Here is a 13,163-nt window from a genome sequence, read left to right as displayed (position 1 = left end):
GCTTTCATGATATATTTTCTTTTTTAGTTTAGAATTAATTTTCTTGAAAATTGCATGTTTAAAAAATAAAAATACAAAAATTATGATCATGCCGATAATTTCGAAAATGATAATATTGCATGATAAACAAACAAAATGATTTTGATCATGGTTAAGAAGTAATAATGTGTATCATGTTTGATTAACATTGTTGAATGAAATCACGTTTGATTTAAAGTAATGCATAAAGATGTAATATTAAATGATTATTAACAATTTTATGCATGAGATTTTAAGTTATCCATGATCATGAGCTCGTTTGATCTTCTTGATTTAATTTCAAGATCTATAGCAAAAATCATGTCTGAATATATGAAAGTGTTAATTTCATTTTTGGATTCACTTAACAATTGGTATCCTAACAATCAGATTTTCTCATACACTTATGAAAAATATTTTTCTAAAATGGATTTGATGAAATGATTCCTGCTTATAAATTCCATCTTGAAATATGAATGATAGTGTTTTTGCTTGCAAAGATTTGTTTCACATTCATATCTCCTATGATTCATGTGCAGAAAAAGAATTTATAAATCATAATACAATGAGATTTCTTATGCAAAAATAAAGTGCTTTTGTGATTCTTTGCTAAAGAGAATAATCATAATCATGATCTTAATAATTATAACATGAAGCTCTTTATAAATCAAGATCGTTCATTATGCTCCCTACATTTATCAAAAAGGAGTTCTTCAAATGAAATGCAATTCAATGAAGTGTCATATTGATATCTTGAAACTGGGAATATTTTAAAATGTGATCTTGATAAGAATGTTTCAAGTTGCTCTTTGTACTATATCTTTTTCGAATGAATCATGAGCCTTGATATCATATATTTTATAATACAAGATTTCTTTGCCTTATGTCTTGAACTTTCATGCTTATCTTAATTTGGCATATAAAGACTAAAGCATGCTTAGATGAAAAAGAATCTCTTAAAAAAAAAAAAATGCTTTTCCCATCTGATCGAGATTAATGATTTCATGATATTTTGTGAATCTCGAAATTAATTTTAATGACTTGATTATGAATTTCAAGTTAATGATTTGATTTGAATAAGTTTTATCTAAATCATAATCTTGATCTTGCAAAATTGAAGTCACAAATAATATCTTGCGGTATTCATGGATTGAAACATTGTATGCTTAATCATTCTCCTATTCCTTAAAAGCCTTATGTGATGAATGAAAACTAACTTGCTTTATGATGAATCACGAATCATGACTTGATCTATGATGTAAATGCCTTGAAATGATTGAAATATTTAACACTTTTATGCTCTTCCCCCTACTTTCTTCTTGTTTTCAATGATAAAATGAGGAGAAGTTTTGATCATGCATGGTAGGATATAATTTGACAAATTTGATACCATCATGATATGAAACATTTATGATGTGCAATTATGCATGCAATACTTGTGCTTTCTAATTATGATGTGATGTATTGCATATGATGTAAATCATGATTTAAAATGCTATGAGTGCCAAGTTATACATTTTGAGAAGAAATTGTTATATTGAAACATTAATGTAATTATGAATAGTGATATGATATCATGCATGTAATACTTCAACTTATGATAATGATGCATGTAATGATAAAATATTCATGATGAAAAATTGTCTTGACATTCATAACTTGATTATTCATCCTTTGTCATGATTTTGAAATCGTTGTAAAAGGAAAAAAGAACTACAAAACCGTATTCTCTCTTTCTTTTTTACAATGACAAAGGGGGAGATAGCTAGCTTGTACAAGTCAAGAAGATGCAAAAACTTGATTGCTAGCTTGCCTATTTTAAGTAGCAAAGATTGCTAACTTGCTTATTTCAAAGAAGAAAAATTGTCTTCTTGAACATCACTATCTTGAATATCTCAAGAAGCAAAACTTGCAATTTGCACATTGCAATAGGAAGCAAGAATCATGAGCTTACACAAGAAAGCTATCTTGCATTTTCTTTCGAAATTTTTGCTAGCTTATATGTTGTGAAACTTGTATATCGTAAAAATTGCTAGCTTGTTGGTCTAAAGAGAAGCAAAAAGTTGCTATCTCAAAAGAAGCAAATGTGCTATCTTGCCTATCTCAAGAGGCAAAAATGCTAACTTGCGCATCTAGCAAAGTGAGCAAAATTTTCAAGAAGCAAGAGTTGCCTTCTTGAACATCTCTAAATTGCTAGCTTGCATGATGTAGAACTTGCTATCTTGAACATTACCAAAAGTGATATCTTATATGCTATAAAACTTGCATATCTAAAACTTGATAGCATGAATGTTCTAAGCATGATGTATCACTTGCTAAATCTTCTAGCTACAAGATTGCATGATGATAAAACTTGATATCATGATTTTCATGCAATGAGTTGAACCAATATCACACACAAACGATTAATTGTGATACTTCTCCTTTTTGTTAATGACAAAGGGGGAGAAGTATGTTGATGACATGACATGTGATGCATAAGTTTATGCATATGTTCATGTTGACGTGTTGCAAGTATTCATGATGAATATTGCAATGAGCTGCATTCAGTTTAAATTCAAGGTTCTATCAATATGGGATATTGATAGGGGGAGTTTATTTAAACTCTAGGAGTTAAGTTTAACTCCGTCATCAAGTGGTTGTCATCATCAAAAAGGGGGAGATTGTTAAATCTCGTATTTTGATGATGAAACTACTTGATATATGTTTATGATTTAATCTGCGTTTTGAGTGACGCAGGATGCTTCGATCAGGATGAGACAATTAAAGCAGGAAAATCATGTTGTGCCGAAGGAACATGTTAGAAGATTGGACGTCGGGCCGGTGGATCGGTCGACGTATCGACAGAAGGCTTCGGGCCGTGGACTCGGGCATCGGGCCAAGAAGAGCGGGTATTGTGCCAAGGATATGGGAGTTGCGGAGTTAACTGGCCGATTGGGCAATAGGCTGCAGGAGAGGATGATGCGCCAAAGAATCGGACGAAGCGTCGAGGGACCAATGACATGTCGGACAACTTGGTTAATTGCTTAGGATTAATTGTCTCGATCGAAGTTTTGTTTTGTTGTGCAGGATTAACTATGATAACGATGAAGACATAAAGAAAAACAAAGTGTCGGAGTCAAGAGCGAAGGATTTGTTGCGAGTTCGAGAGTTCGACGGAAGTCCGAAGGTTCGTCGGGAATGCTACCGGAACTAGCCGAGAATGAGTTGGGAGCTTGCCGAAGGCTTTTTCGGAAGCTCGCCGGAAGGTTCGTTGGAAGTTCGCGGAGCTCGCCGAGAAAGATCGGAGCTTACCGACGAAGCTCGTTGAAACTCGCTAAGATCAAATCGTAAAGTCTAGGAGCTTGCCGGGAGTCCGCAGAATGGTTTCCGAGAATTCATCGGAAGACCGCCGGAAGTTTGCCGGAAGCTCGCCAGAAGAAGTCTTGACTTACGGACTTTGTAATAGCTTAGAAAATGTCTTTAAATTCATATTTAGCACGTTAATTAGGGTTAGGATTAGGTGTTAATCCTATAACCCAAGTAGGGGCCAATTAGGCCCAAGTTCGGACTGGTTTGGACCATGTTTGGAGCCAAACCAAGTGAGCTGGAATAGTGAAAGAGGTGCCACCGCCAGGGTTGGAGGTAGCACCGCCCAGGATATGTCTCCCAGCGAGACTGGGCGGTGCAACCGCCCCAGCCAGGAGGTGCAACTGCCCAGAGCTCAGTCTTCGAGCTAGACTGGGCGGTGCAACCTCCTCTGTCAAGAGGTAGCACCGCCAGAGCTCAAGTTTCGAGCTCTGCCAGGCGGTGCAACCACCGAGCTCAGTCTTCGAGCTCTGGCAGAGAGGAGCATCAGCCTGAGCTCAGTTTCGAGCTCTGCCAGGTGATGCAACCACCGAGCTCAGTCTTCGAGCTCCGGCAGAGAGGTGCATCAGCCTGAGCTCAGTTTCGAGCTCTGCCAGGTGATGCAACCACCGAGCTCAGACTTCGAGCTCTGCCAGGCGGTGCAACCACTGAGCTCAGTCTTCGAGCTCTGCCAGGTGATGCAACCATCGAGCTTAGTCTTCGAGCTCTGGCAGAAAGGAGCAATCGCCTGAGCTCAGTCGTCGAGCTCTGCCAGGCGGTGCCACCTCTCCAGTCAAGAGGTGCAACCGCCTGATCTCAGAATTCTGGGATTTGATCGATTTGATCGTTTTGAGCTCCAAATTTGAACTGGGTTGGGGCCTATAAATACCCCACCCATTCAGCACTGAAAAGATACAGATCCACACCGAATTCTTGATCTTTTCAGTGATTCTAAGAGCTCAAATTTGTGTAAAGTCCTAAAGTTCTCCTCCTTCTGTTCTTCAAGTCTTGAGTTGTAAAGAGAGGAGAGAAAGGATCTGTAAAGGTTGTCTCCTGAGCCTGTCAAAAGGAGAGAAACTGTAAAAGGGCAGTTAGCCTTCGCCCATTGAAGGAAGGCAGCTAGTTGACGTCGGTGACCTCGTCGGAGGAGGAAGCCAAAAGTGGAGTAGGTCAAGACTGACAGAACCACTCTAAATCTCTGGTTTGCTTTTACTTTGAGCACTTTATCATTACTGCAAACCTCCTACATTGCTACTGCCCTCTACGCCTTTACGTACAAGTTTCTAAGCTCTGATCTTTCAGAATCTGCATTCAAACGTAAATCGTGTTTTCGTACGATCTTCACACTGCAGCTTACGCTTACATTCGGATTCCATTTATAACTGCAAATTGCTTTCTACGTAAAACGCTTTTCAAGGTTCAAAACTGCTTTTAGACGCAAAACTACATTTAGACGTAAAATTATGTTTAGACGTAAAACTACGTTTAGACGCAAAACTGCGTTTAGACGTAAAACTGCGTTTAGACGCAAAACTGCGTTTAGACGCAAAACTGCGTTTAGACGTAGAACTGCGTTTAGACGTAAAACTGCGTTTGGACGTAAAACTGAGTTTAGACGCAAACTGCGCTTAGACGCAAACTGTGCTTAGACACAAACTGCGCTTAGACGCAAACTGTGTTTACACGCAAACTGCGCTTAGACGCAAACTGTGTTTAGACGCAAACTGCGCTTAGACGCAAACTGCGCTTAGACGCAAACTGCACTGTGATTCTGCTTTTATATCGAAATCGTTTTTTATCGGACAAACGCAGCTTTCGTTTTTAAATCGCTGTAAGATTTCCGCTGCACTAATTCACCCCCCCCCCTCTTAGTGCTCTCGATCCTAACAAGTAGATGCTTAAGGCACATGATCGGAGATTCATCACACTTCTCTAAGCTCACTAGCCAAGACGAAGGATATGTCACATTCGAAGATAATAATAAAAGAAAAATTATTAGCAAAGGAACCATAGGTAACAATTTAAGCCTCTTAATTGAAGATGTGTTATTAGTAGATGGTTTAAAACATAATCTACTAAGCATTAGTTAATTATGTGATAAAGGATATATCATCAAATTTGAATCTAATGCTTGTATAATTGAAATACCACATAAAAATAGATCTATGATTACTTTAAAATATAATAATATGTATACTATTAATATTGATGATTTTTGTGATGAAAGGTGTTTTTCAACTTTAAACGATGATGCATAGCTTTGGCATAAGAGATTAGGTCATGCTAGCATGAAATTAATCTCTCAAATTTCAACTAGAGAACTTGTAAGAGGAATACATAGCATCAATTTTGTCAAAGATAGTTTATGATGCATGCCAACTAGGAAAATAAATAAAATATAGTTTCAAATCAAAGAGTCAAATAAGCACCTCTATACCACTATAATTGATCTATATGGATTTATTTGGACCAATTGATATAACAAGTCTAGGAGGTCAATTGATATAACAAGTTTAGGAGATAGTAAATATACTTTTGTGATAGTTGATGATTATAGTAAATATATTTGGATATATTTCTTGGCACAAAAGTGATTGCTTTAAATGTTTTTCAAAATTTTGTAAACTTTTAAAAATAAAAATGATTTTATGATTTCGTCTATTCGTAGTGATCATGGCAGTGAGTTTCAAAACCATGATTTTTAAAATTTTTGTGAGTCAAATGGGTACAACCATAATTTCTCTACTCCAAGAAATCCACAACAAAATGGAATAGTTAAGAGAAAAAAACGTAGCCTACCCAAATATTTTTGGGCTGAAGCCGTTAACACGACATGCTATGTCATGAATAGGGTTCTCATAAGGCTATTAATTTTCAAAACTTTCTATGAATTATGGAACAAAAAAGACCCAATATTTCATATTTTAAAGATTTTTGTTGTAAATGTTTTGTTTTAAATGAAAAAGATGCCTTAGGAAACTATGATGTAAAATCCGATAAGGGCATTTTTCTTGGTTATTCCTCTATTTCTAAAGTCTTTTATGTCTTTAATAAAAGAACCTTGTTATAGAGAAATTTATTCATGTTGTTTTTAATGAGCTTCCTAAATTTAAGAAAAATAATTTTGAAGATGATTTTGATTTTGATGCTTTAAATTTGATTAAAAACTCTCCTCCCCCAAGCAATTTAGATGCATCTTCTTCCAAAGAATCCTTACCTAAGGAATGAAAGTATGTCGATGCTCATCATAAGAAGTTAATCATTGGGAATACATCAAAAGTGTTCAAACTCGTTCTTCTTTTAAAAATTTTTGTGCGAATTTAGCCTTCTTGTCTCAAATTGAACCAAAATGCATTAATAAAACCCTAAAAGATGATTAATAGGTTATTGCAATTCAAGAGGAGTTAAAGTAATATGAGATGAACTTGGTATCGTGGTTAGAAATAAGGGTAGATTAGTGGCTAAAGGTTTCAACTAAGAAGAAGGTATCGATTATGAAGAAATTTTCGCTTCTATGGCTAGACTTGAAGCCAAAAGGACTCTCCTTACCTATGCTAGTTGTAATAATTTTATATTATTTCAAATGAATGTTAAAAGTGCTTTTCTTAATGGTTTTATTTCCAAAGAAGTTTATGTTAAACAACCACTCGGATTTGAAATTGCTCTCTTTCCTAACAATGTTTTTAAGTTATCTAAGGCTCTTTATGGGTCAAAACAAGCCCCTAGAGCTTAGTATAAGAGGTTAGTTCTCTCCTTATTTAAAATAATTTTATGAAAGGCAAGGTCGATACTATATTGTTTATTAAATATTTTAAAAATATTTTTCTCATTGTTCAAATTTATGTTGATGATATCATTTTTGGATCATCAAATGAGTCTTTATGTGAATCTTTTACCAATAGTATGAGCCAAGAATTCGAAATGAGTTTAACGAGAGAATTAACCTTTTTCCTAGGTTTACAAATCAAACAACTTAGTGATGAAACTTTTGTTATTCAAACTAAGTATGTATTAGATCTATTAAAACGATTTAATATGGATAGTGCTAAGGCTATTAATACACTAATGAGTACTTCTACAAAATTATATATAGACATTAATAGAGAATGTTTTGATCAAAAGACTTATAGGGGTATGATAGGTAGTTTACTATACCTCACAGTAATTAGACCTGATATTATATTTAATATTGGACTATGTGCTAGATTATAATCTAATCCCAAGCAATCTCACTTAAAAGTTATTAAAAGGATTTTTAGATACCTAAAAGGAATACCTAATCTAGGATTATGGTATCCGAAAACTAAAATTCTTGTATTAATTGATTATGTCGATGCTAATTTTACTAGATATAGAATAGATAGAAAAACACATTAGGAACATCACAACTCTTAGGTTATTCACTTGTTTCTTGGTCTTCCAAGTAATAAAATTCGGTTATATTATCTATAGTTGAGGCTAAATATGTAGTAGCAGGTGCATGTTATGCATAAGTTGTTTAGATGAAAAATACTTTAGAAGATTATGGATTATATTTAAAAAAATATTTTCATAAAATATGATAATACTAGTGCAATATGTTTAACAAAAAAATTCATTTAACACTCTAGAACTAAACATATTGACATTAGGCATCATTTTATTAGAGATCATGTTAATAACCATGATATATCCTTAGAATTTATTGATACAAAACATCAATTAGCTGATATTTTTACAAAACCATTGAATGAAGAACAATTTAATTTTATTAGAAGAGAATTAGGCATGTTAAATCTTTCTAATATATGAGTTCCTCTTATACATTTTTAAGATTTCTTGATTTTTATAACTTGAGTTTTCTTTTTAAATCAAGATCATTTCTTATCATTCATTCTTCTTGCAATGTACAAAAGAAAAGATTTGATTTGATTCATGGACTTTTGGGATACTTGATCTTTTATGTGATGATTATTTCCTATGAATCCTTCCTCTTTCTATTTACGAAAGTAGAAATTTTATTTATGGACTTTTAGTATACTTGATCTTTTATGTGATGATTATTTCCTATGATTCTTTCCTCTTTCTATTCATGAAAGTAGAACTTTGATTCATGGACTTTCAGAAATTATGAGTTGATTCTTTTCTTTATGTGAATTACACCCTTCTTCTTCTTCTTCTTCTTCTTCTTCTTCTTCTTCTCATTTTTATGACAAAGGGGAGAAAGCAAAATGGTTAGCTTGCATATCTCAAGAGAATCAAAAGTGCTTGCATATCTCAAGAGAATCAAAAGTGCTTGCACATCTCAAAAGAATAAAAAATTGCTATCTTGCACATCTCAAGAAGTAAAAATTTTGCTTAACTTCACATCTCAAAAACTTGCTAAATTGTATGTTCTAAAGTGATGTAAAACTTATGTACATGGTCCAAATATTTGTTGAACATTTCTCTTTTTTGTTGACAATAAAGGGAGAGATATGATGAACATTTGGTATCATGAAATGATGAATGGTATTATGCCCAAAATAATGTTAATTTTGATATTATGCATGAAGTGATAAATGGTTAAAATTTTAATGTTTTGATATCATGTATGTTATGGCCAAAGTGATGTTGATTTATTGTTGGTATCATGCATGAAGAAATGATGGATTGTAATATTTTAAAATTATACATGTTACATTTTGATAATTTGAAAATATAATGATGCACGAAGAATGAAATTATGATATGATATATTGCATTTCATTACTATGATCAAAATTATTTTACTTGAATTCAAAGGTTATAATTTCTTTTGAATATAAGTTTGCCTTATCTCAATATGACATATAGATAGGGGGAATTAAGGTTAATTACGTTATCAATTGGTTGTCACGATAAAAAAGGGGAGATTGTTGAATATTAAATTTTGATGTTGAAATCAATTGATGAATTAATGATTTAATCCATATGTTGAGAAAAGTGATACAGGACTAACGACGATCACGAAATGATAAAATAATTAAAGAAGAATAGAATTTTGGGCGATAGTCAAAGATCGAGTATCGGGCCAGAAGAATCGGGAGATACATTGAAGGTTCGGATGATATGTCAGAAGCTTGCTGGGAGTTCGTCGAAAGCTCGTCGGAAGATTGTTGGGAGTGCACCGAAAGTTTCGCTAGGAGTTCAGATGAATAATTGACGTGCCGGACAACTATGATTGCTTGCATTATAATTGCTTAGCCTTAATTATCATAGTTAGAGTTTCAATTTGAGTTAGTTTTGAGAGAAATCATACTAACTCAAATGGGGGCCAACTAGGCCCAAATCAAGGCTGAATTGGACCGGATGAATAGCCCATTTAGTGACCCATAGCCATGTCAAGCAGTGGCATCACCAGGGTTGGCGGTGGCACTGCTTGAGGCTCGGCCTCCCAAGCAGTATGGGCGATGATACTATCCAAACTAGGTGGTGGTACCGCCGATAGTTAATGCTATCAAGTGATGGTACCGCCCTATCAAGCGGTGGTACCGCTAGAGCCCAATCTCTAAGGCTCTATCAGATGGTCGTACCGCTCAGACTAGCAGTAGTACCACCAGAGTAGGGTTGTCAAGCAATTGTAAGGCCAAATAATGGTAATGGTACTGTTAGTACCCTATAAACCGGGGATAAGATACTTTTTGACTCTATTTTTATAGCCATTGGGGCCTATAAATACCCTTCTTTCCTGCATGAAAGGGCACGAAAGTGTAAACAAAAGCCTTGAGATTTTGAGTTGTAAAAGTATTAAAAAAGTGCTAAGTGTCCTCCTCCTTCTTTAGTTTTCTAATCATTCTAAGAGAGGTGTGAGGCTTGTAAAGGTTGTCTATTAAACTTGTAAAAAAGAGAAAGAATTGTAAAAGGATAGTTAGTCTTTGTCTATTGAAAGAAGACCGTTGATAAATGTTGGTGGCCTCGATAGAGGAGGAATCGGGAGTGGATGTAGGTCATGATGACCGCACCACTCTAAAATTATTGTACCTTCTCTTATTTGCCTTTTTTCTTTATATTGATTACTGATTTGGTTGCTCACTCCACTTCACACTTTCTCTAAGTTCAAACGCATTTTCGATATGATTTTATCAAAATATTTTTTCTAAATACTCGATGTTTTTACGTAAGCACTAATTCATCCTCCCTCTTAATGCTGATTTCCATCCTAATAGTTGGTATCAGAGCCAAGGTTTTTCTCATTTGGTTTAACACCCAAGAGAAATGGTTTTTACCATTAATCAAGAGAGTCTTTCTATCACTTATCCTTATATATTCAATGGGATGGACTACATGTAATGAAAAACTAGAATGAGAATTTTCTTGCTTTCTAAGGATTTTGATTTATGAAACATTATTGAAAGTGGTTTTAAAAAGTCTTCCAAACCAATGAATGAATGCTAAAGCAACGAAGGTTTGTTTTGCAATCTTGATAAAAATGAATTTAATCAGGTTTCTATATGCGAAATTGAATATGAGATTTGGCATATACTCGAAGTCACATATGAAGGCACAAGTAGGGTTAAAGAGTTAAAAATTAATCTTTTGGTTCATAGCTATGAGTTGTTTCGTATGAAACCAAGTGAAACCTTTGGAGACATGTACACCAGTTTTACGGATGTCATCAATGGTCAAAAAGTACTTGGTAAAAGTTTTTCTAATTTTAAACTTATTAATAAAATACTAAGATCCATTCCAAAAAGTTGGTTCCCAAAATAACGATAATACAAGAAGCAAAGGACTTGAACAATTTTCTGCTCGAAGAACTTATTGGGTCTTTGATGACCTACGAAATGACATGTATTGCATATGATAACTATCCAAAGAATAGGAAGGACTCGGTACATAGAACCAAAGAAGACCACTTGGGAGAAAACTTAAATGACGATGATGACTTGACACTTCTTACAAAAAGAGTTTAAAAAATTCTTAAAAAGAAACAAAACAAAATAAGACACTAAGAACAAAAGTGAACTAAAAAAGGACTAAATAATTTGCTATAAATGCAAGAAGTTGGGGCACTTTAAAAATTAGTATCCCCAAGTGAAGAATAAGCTATCAAAGAAAAATAAAGTGCTCGAAGCTACTTGGGATGACACAAGTGCATGTGAAGACAAGGAGGCAAGGAGGCCCAAAGTTGGACTGGTTTGGGCCGGATTCAAGTCCTAACTAAGGTGCTAAAATCTTGGCCGGCGGTGGCACCGCTAAGGCCGATAGTGGCACTGCCTAGGGAACAACACCCTAGGAAATTTAGGTGGTGGTACCACCCAGGCTAGGTAGTGGTATCACCGATAGCAATGCTGCCAACAGTGGTACCACCCATGTTCAGTGGTGGTACTACCCAGTACTAGATACTGTGGTGGTAGTACCACCCAGGAACGGTGGTGGTATCGTTAGTACCCAGGAAACCTAGGATGAGACCTTTATAGGCTCCAAAGTTTGAATCAACTTGAAGCCTATAATTACCCCTCTCATCCATGGTTAACAAACACAAGCACAAAGAATTTAAAAGTGAGAAAACGCTGCTGCAATCTCTTGAGAAATTCCCTCATCCACTCTAAGTTTAGAATTATATAAGAGAGGAGTGAGTGTTTGTAAGGGTTGTCTCCTAAACCCGGTAAAAGGAGAAGAGGGGTATAAGAAGGAGGTTGATCTTCTCCTATTAAAGGAAGATCGATAGTGGATGCCGGTGGCCTCGACGGAAGAGGAATTGATGAAGTAGATGTAGGTCACGACGACCGAACCACTCTAAAATCTGATTTGTATTTACTTCTTGCTATTTACCTTATTGCAAACTGAATTCCTCCTTCACTACATTTCCATACAATTTCAAGTTAACATCCATACGAAATCAGTTTTAATCATACGAAGGTTTTTGAAGACGTGATTTTACTGCTACACTAATTCACCCCCCCTCTTAATGCCGACTCATTCCTAATAGTTGGTATCAAAGCCTCGTATTTCTCATTTATTTAACACTCAAGAGAAATGGTACTTTTTGGCTTTCAAGAGGGACTTTCTCTCATTCGTCCTCCATTTTTCAATGGGACGAACTACACTTATTGGAAAACTCGAATGAGAGTTTTCTTGCTTTCAATTGATTTAAATTTAAGGAATATGATCGAAAACAGATTTCAAAGGTCTTCTCTTCCAATGAATGATTGGAATGATTTGGAAAAGAAAACATTTTCTTAAAATGCTAGAGCTATGAATGCTCTATTTTGTGCCTTAGACAAAAACAAATTCAATCGGGTTTCTTTATACGAAACGACTTTCGATATTTGGTACATTCTTGAAACCATATATGAAGGCACTAGTAGATTAAAAGTTTCAAAGATTAATCTTTTAATACATAATTTCAAATTATTTCATATGAAACCAAACGAAATTGTTGTTGACATGTATACCCGTTTTATGGATGTCGTCAATAGTTTAAGATCACTTGGTAAAACTTTTTTAGATTTTGAACTTGTAAACAAAATTTTACGTTCTTTTTCTAAAGATTGGGATTCAAAAGTAACTGTCATACAAGAGGCTAAAAACCTAAATAATCTTCCACTCAAAGAACTAATTGGGTCTTTAATGACCTATGAAATGAACAATTTGGTAAAAAAAGAACTCGAGAACAACCTTCCAATGAACGGGAAGGATTTCGAACTTAGAACAATTGAAGACCACTCTAGCATAAGCTCAAGTGATAGTGAACATGAACTCATCACTATGAAATTTAAAAAATTCATAAAATTAAAATTAAAAAATAAAAAGAACGTAATTACTTGCTATGAACGCAAGAAGAGGAAAGAACTTTGGGATGAATCAAGCTCCTC

The sequence above is a fragment of the Musa acuminata genome, chromosome BXJ3-7, assembly GCF_036884655.1.
Source record: "Musa acuminata AAA Group cultivar baxijiao chromosome BXJ3-7, Cavendish_Baxijiao_AAA, whole genome shotgun sequence".
Taxonomy (NCBI): domain Eukaryota; kingdom Viridiplantae; phylum Streptophyta; class Magnoliopsida; order Zingiberales; family Musaceae; genus Musa; species Musa acuminata.
Note: the sequence above shows the minus strand (reverse complement) of the source record.